Genomic DNA, 7,093 nt, shown 5'->3' with positions numbered 1-7,093 from the left:
CAGAAGCTTACAGGCTACATGGCTGCCTTAAGCTGCTTCATATCGTGCCTCGGCAAAAAGGGCTACCTTTTCTTCAAACTCCTCAAGGCCTTTGAGCGCTTTTTCTAGTTGGAGGAGGTAGACACAGCTTTCAAGCAACTCAAGTTGTTCCTAACAAAGCCTCCAATCATGACGGTGCCACGGCTAGATGAAACCCTCCTGCTCTACATCGCCGCTACTTCTCATGTCATCAGCATAGCCATTGTGGTCGAATGCGAGGAGGCTGGGCACGCCTATAAGGTGCAACGTCTAGTATATTTCATCAGTGAGGTTCTTAACGAGTCTAAGACTCATTATCCTTAGGTCCAAAAGCTACTATATGCCATCGTGACCACGTCGTGCAAGCTCCCTCACTTCGAGTATTACAAGATCGCCATGATCACCGAGTTCCCTCTAGGGGATATCCTCCGCAACAAAGAGGCCAACGGCCGTATCATCAAGTGGGCTATCGAGCTCGGCACTTACTCCTTTGAATTTAGAAGCAGGCCTACCATCAAGTCTCAGGCGCTCACTGATTTCATAGCCAAATGGACCAAGATCTAAGAGCCCATCGCCGCAACCTGCCCCGAGCACTAGGTGATGTACTTCAACAGCACCCTTAACATCAATGGTGCTGGTGCAAGCATCCTGTTCATTACGCCGACCAAGGATAAACTCTGATACGTTCTCTAATACACTTTCCGGCCTCCAACAACGCTGCCGAATATGAAGCATGTCTCCACAGACTCCATATAGCCGTTGAGCTCAGCGTCAAACGCCTCATGGTATACGGGGACTCCACGCTGGTCATCAACCAGCTTAACAAAGACTAGTCTAGCAAGAAGATGGATGCAAATTGTGTCGAAATCAGGAAGCTTGAAGGGAAGTTCTACGGTATCGAGTTCCACCACATGGTACGCAATCAAAATCAGCTCGCCGATCACCTATCCAAGTTAGGCTCCTCTCGTGCCGTGATTCCACTAGGGGTCTTCGTTCAAGATCTTCTGATGCCATCCATTAAGGAAGATAAGGAAATTCAGGAAGCTCCTCCCACCGAGCAGTTGATACTTACGGTACTTTCGCCGGCCACCGATTGGAGGGAACAGTTCATCAAGTACCTCTCCAGTGCCAAAGTACCCGCCGATAAGACTAAAATTGAATGCCTAATTCATCGAAGCAAGCATTACGTGCTAGTGGATGGCAACTTGATGAGGAAAAGTGCCAAGAAAGGGATACTACAAAAATACATCACCTAAGAAAATGGAGTGAAGCTACTTCTCGAAATTCACTCTAGTTCCTGCGGCAACCACGTGGCCTCGAGAACACTAGTTGGCAAGGCTTTCCAAGCTAGTTTCTACTAGCCCATGGCCATCTCCGATGCAGAAGACCTCGTCCGACGTTGTGAAGGATACCAATTTTTCGCCAAGCAAATACACGTGCCGGCAAAAGAGCTACAGACCATCCCAGCTTCCTAGCCCTTCGCATGCTAGGGACTGGATATGATTGGGCCTTTCAAGCCAGCGCTAGGTGCTTTCTAGTACGTATACAGTCGCCATTGATAAGTTCTCCAAGTGGATCGAGTATAAACCGCTCGTCTCAGGCTACTGCAAAGAAAGCAGTCGAGCTCTTTGAAGACATAATCCACAGATTCGGTCTTCCGAACAGCATCATCACCGACCTCGGAACTACATTTACCGGCCATCACTTTTGGGACTTCTGCGAAGACCGGTGCATCTCTGTCAAGTACGTCTCTATTGCCCATCCTAGAGCCAACAGCCAGGTCGAACGGGCGAACGGCATGATCCTTGATGCTCTCAAAAAGAGGCTATATCAGAAAGAAGAAAAGCATCCGGGCAGATGGCTCAAGGAGCTACCAGCTGTAGTCTAGGGACTACGCACTCAACCTAGTCGCAACACTAGGTGTGTCTCCATATTTCTTGGTCTACTGGCTTATAAGCCATACTACCAGCGGATATTGCCTTCTGAGCACCTAGGGTGGAAAATTATGATGAGAGCAAGCCATAGCTGTTCAGGACAGAGGACGTCGATAGGGCTTGAGGAAGAACGCCTAATCACTTTGCAGTCCGCATAGCCAAATATCTAGAAGGCTTGCGGAGGTACTACAACCGCAACATCAAAGTTCGTTCATTTGCTATCGGCGACCTCGTTCTCCATAGAAAACAAAAAACCAAAGGGATGCACAAGCTCTCCTGCCCCTAGGGAAGGGCCTTATGTCATCAAAGAGGTTACCCAGACTAGGGTCTTATCGCCTATGTGACTTAGATGGAATCGATGTCCCCAACTCATGGCACATCGAGCACCTCATACATTTCTATCCTTGAAATACCCTAGATATGTACTCTCCACTTTATGATGAATAAAGTTTTGGTCTCCATAACTTGTCTCCACTTTTTCTCCATTGTGGTTTAATCTCCGCTTACGATTGTCGAGCTCTATGCTACTCCATAATGAACTCCAATACGAAATTGCCATAATAGCGCCGAACACATTTTCTCCAAGTTGCCGAACATGTTTCTCCAAATCACCGAACACGTTTTCTCCAAATCGCCGAACACATTTTCTCCAAATCGCCGAACACATTTTCTCCAAATCGCCGAACACGTTTTCTCCAAGTCGCCGAACACTTTTTCTCCTAAATCGCCGAACATGTTTTCTCCAAATCGCCAACGTATTTCGCCAAACATGTTTCTCCAAATCTGCCAAACATTTTGCTCCAAATCTCCAAGATATTTCTCTGATCAGCGAGCAGCATACGTTCTTTTCTAGTTCTCTTCGGAGAAGACCCAGTCTCTGATCTCTCCCTACACGTGCCACAGGGCCCCGCGCTCTGCGTTATGGGTGGTCGGACTGTGGTTCCTTGGTTACGTCTGTTCCTCCTACACATCCACAGGCTCCGCCCTCGATGTTATGGACTATGGGCTAGCTAAGGCCGAGAGCTCAGCACAGAACTAATTGCTTGGACGCCACTGATATTACGTATATCTCCAAGTTATTTTGACAACCGCCAAGCAGCACACGTTCCGCTCTGTTCTCTATGGAGAAGACCCGGTCTCCGATCTCTCCCTACACGTGCCATGGACTCCGTGCTCTATGTTATGGGTGGTCAGCTGTGGTTCCTTGGTCACGCCTATTCCTCCTACATGTGCACGGGCTCCGCGCTCGACGTTATGGACTATGAGGTAGCCGAGGCCATGGGGGTCAGTAGTGAACCAACTGCTTGGACGCTACTTATACTACGTATAATTGCGTTATGGTTAAAACTACAAAGATTTTTTTGCCAAAATACAAGGAAATTGTATACACATGCACCTTATAACATTTATCACATAAATAAGTGTTTTTTGTGCTTTCGCATGTTCTAACTGCACTGTCCAGATATTACAGATGATAATCTCCGAGCAGATCACCGAGCTTCGCCATCGCCGCTCATCTCACCAAACAGGTCGATGTTGCCGGCTAGCTTTTTCACCGCATCCTCCACCTCATCCTCCAGCTGCTGGGTCTCCACCTCGCTCAGCCCTTCAGCAAATCTGGCCCCTATCGCCCGAAGGTCAAAGATTGATAGTGGGCCGAACCACCGTAAGGGCATGAGTAATGCCAGTAACAACAACGTTGAGGTTGAAGCTCTCCCATGCTGTCTTGCACCTTTTGATGACGATGTCCAGCATGGTGGCCTACCATTGGGTTCAGGAGCCACCTCTAGGTCGACACAGTTGAGCACTGGTTTGACTCCGGCAACTACGGCGTCAAATTTGTCTCTCTAGGTTTAGGCGTCCTGCTCTAGCATATCAAACTACGCCTTGACCCTCCGATAGTAGTCTACAAGCATTATAGAGTTCCATCAAGCAAGGAAACTACTTCAGCATTAACTTCGACCAGGGAGTACTCACCATTCAACTCCTCGGCCAGTTTGTCTGCTCACCCTGTTTCCTTCACCTTCTCCTCTCAGAGTTGTTCGAGGGCCTAGCACAGCTGGTCCGAGCTCCGTGTTTTGCTCTACAAGCACAACAGTCATCGCCAAAAAATATGGATGTTCAGCAATACAAAGCACATTCGCTAAATATACAGTACCTGCTTTCTGCTCGGATACACTTCTGAGCTACTTAGATTTCTGTTCTAGTTGCATGGAGGCACTCGCTAGCTCTTTGGACTTGCACCGCAGCTGCTCGGACGCAGTCGCTAGCTGCTCGATACGGGACCCCCTTTTGGTGTTCAAGTCCGACGCGTTGGACTCAGCAAGGTCTCACTCGCGCCGGGCCCTCTGGATGTTTCTCTCCATCAGGTTCATCGCCTCTCTGAGTTTTTTGTTCTCTTCGGCGAGGGGTTCCATCCTCTTTATCAGCTGGTGCCGCTGCTCGGCAGTCTAAGTTATCCCCTGTAAATGCACAATTATAATGATGAACTCCGATCTCCAATGTCAAAGATGAGCACTCCAGATGCAGTACTGACCTCGATTTGTTTCATCACTCCGGCAAGGGCGGTCTTCAATCTCCTCATCTCTCTGGTGGTGTCTTCCTCCTCGATAACCACCACCTCCTCACCATGCTTGTGGAGGATTCGGACAAATTGGGGTCGAGGTTCAGCGTGCTCGATCTCTTCCACCTCGTCCTCTTCTGCCATAGCTCGAGGCACCACTGGGGGGGCTCTGTGGCCAGACAGTGGGTCCAACCATGCCGTGCGATGCCTCAGGAAGTGCCATTTGCCCCTCGGGCGCCACTAGCTTCACCACCCCAAACTCTGACGCATCGATGGCAACTCCAGCCTCTGCTCCCGAAGACCCAGCGGTTCCTGCCGTTGCCTCGAGCATTGCCGCCAATCCGTCCGTTGTCAACGCAGTACGTTGTCATCGCCAAGTTTGCTAGCAGCGGCGATTGACTCCTCCTCCGGCTACCGAGCTCTCAGGGACTCTAGGACGGGACCCGTCGATGTTGCCTCCACCATGGGATCAGCCCTCGGCGGTTCGACAGTCTAGACTGGTGGGGTCAGACCCTCTGCACGCTTCACAGTACATCAGATCAGTTCATCAAGCGCTAGCAAAGCTAAGAAATGACAACAAAGTAACTCTAAGGCAAGGATACTTACGGTTTGGTCTGCTAGTACAATTTTTAAACCAGTGATGCCAACCTGAGCACCCAGGTGCCCATGGGGTCGACTTTCATGCTCTGGGGTGGAGGTCCCATCTCCTCTACCGTTTGCCTCTGCTCCGCCTACTGCTCGGGGACTCCCGTCGCCTACTGCTCAGGGGCTTCCATCGCCTGCTGCGTAGGGACTCCCCTAGCCCGCTGCTCGGGGACTTTTTTGCCTTTCTTCCCTTGTTCCTCCATGCCCGTGCTATGTGGAGGCGATTCAGTGTTCGGTGGAGGAGCCACCAAAGTTTCATCGTCATCTAACCACTCAAACACCGTGGCTCCTTGCGTTCGAGTGGTTTGGTCGCCACCAAGCGAGATGCTGCCCGGTTTGAGGGGACTACGGCGGCCATCGTCTCCTCTTCTTCCAGGCCGGCTCGTCTGCCGCTGCCCTCTTTCCCTAGATTTTCTCTGGCACTAGGGATGGACTCTCCGATGAGGTGCTGACTGCTCCCTCCTCAGGCTGACGCGGTGGCCGGGCAGTCTACCCCCTTTGGCCAATCGCTCCTCAGCACACCTAAGAAGTACACCCCTCTTTCCTACGAATGGATCTTTGCATATGTGAATTAGTTCACTACTCAGCTACAATCATGGATACAAAGCAGCTTGAGCAAAACAATCGAGATGGTTACCTGAGGAGGTGGATTTAAATAGTTGAAGGCCTTCAGTTTGCCTTGACATGCTGAACAAGGCATTGGAGCGAATAGCTCTAGGGCCCGCTCTAGCACATCTTTCCTCGTCAGTCGCTCTGGCCTCTCCCGGGTCACGTCGTCATCACCCTTGAAGTCAAAGCCTAGGTGGGCCCTCTCCTTGTAGGGCTGGACGCGACGCACTATGAAGCTTGCCGCCACCAGTTCGCCGTTAATCTCCACTGCCTTTAATCAAGTCGAGGAGCTCCCTCACTTGCTCCATGTCAGTGCTATTTAGTTTCTCCAACTAGCTCTTTTGGCTCTCCTGAGATGTGGTGGACGTCACAGCGGATTGTAGGGTGGCTCTGCTTCATGTAGAACCACCTAGAGTTCCACCCTTTTCAGAGAAGTGTTTAGCGGTACGTTAATGTACTCACTGGCCATCCCATCCCGGAGTTGCAGATATAGGCCGCTGACCACCTTGGAACCCCCGCCGCCTTTCTTCTTCAACCAGAATAGGTGTCTGAAGAGGTTGAAGTGCAGCAGAACCCCTAGATACGTCTCACAAAAATGGATAAAGACTGAGATGTGTAGTATGGTGTTCGGGTGGAGATTGCATAGACTAATCGTCCAGAACTCCAGCAGATCCCTGCAGGAAAGGATGAATAGGGAACCCCAACCCACGCTAGAAATAATCCTCAAAGACTACAGCTTCATCAGTGTTAGGCATCGGGAAGGGCTCACCACTGGCATGGCCGCCATCTGGCTGGTGACTGCGGTCTAGAAGAACGCCCGCCGCCACCATCCTATTGAGCTCCGCCTTCCCCATCTTCGACGGCACCCATTCCTCGTCGTGGCTGGCTCCGGCGGCCGCCTTCTTTGGTTTCACTAGCTCCCTTCTTCGGCGCCATTTCTCAGATCTGGTTTGAGATTGGTGGCGGATGCGCGTGTGGATGTGAATCTAGGAAATGCGACGGCGGAGGAAGACAAAATGGCAAAGGGGCAAAGGTATGAGCGTGGGGTGCGGCGGCAGTAGTTATAAAGCACTTTCCCCACCCTTTCGCATTCGAGGGTTTTTGGGAAACCGTTCCCGCGATTTGCGCCTCTACGAAATCTCCGACGCGGCTTAATGGGCCATAACCTGGGCTTTCACGCAACCGCTGCCCATGTCGCTCATTTATCGTCGCCGTTGGTTATCACTCGCTGAATAATCGCCAACTTCTCCGCCATTTATTGAGGACTCGGTAATAGTTACTGTACAGCCGTTATTTCTCTTTTTTCTCTACGGTTGGATTTTTC

This window comes from Miscanthus floridulus, unplaced genomic scaffold, assembly GCF_019320115.1.
Source record: "Miscanthus floridulus cultivar M001 unplaced genomic scaffold, ASM1932011v1 fs_432_4_5, whole genome shotgun sequence".
NCBI classification, from domain to species: Eukaryota; Viridiplantae; Streptophyta; class Magnoliopsida; order Poales; family Poaceae; genus Miscanthus; species Miscanthus floridulus.
The sequence above is the reverse complement of the archived record's forward strand: the minus strand, read 5'-3'. Positions refer to the sequence as shown.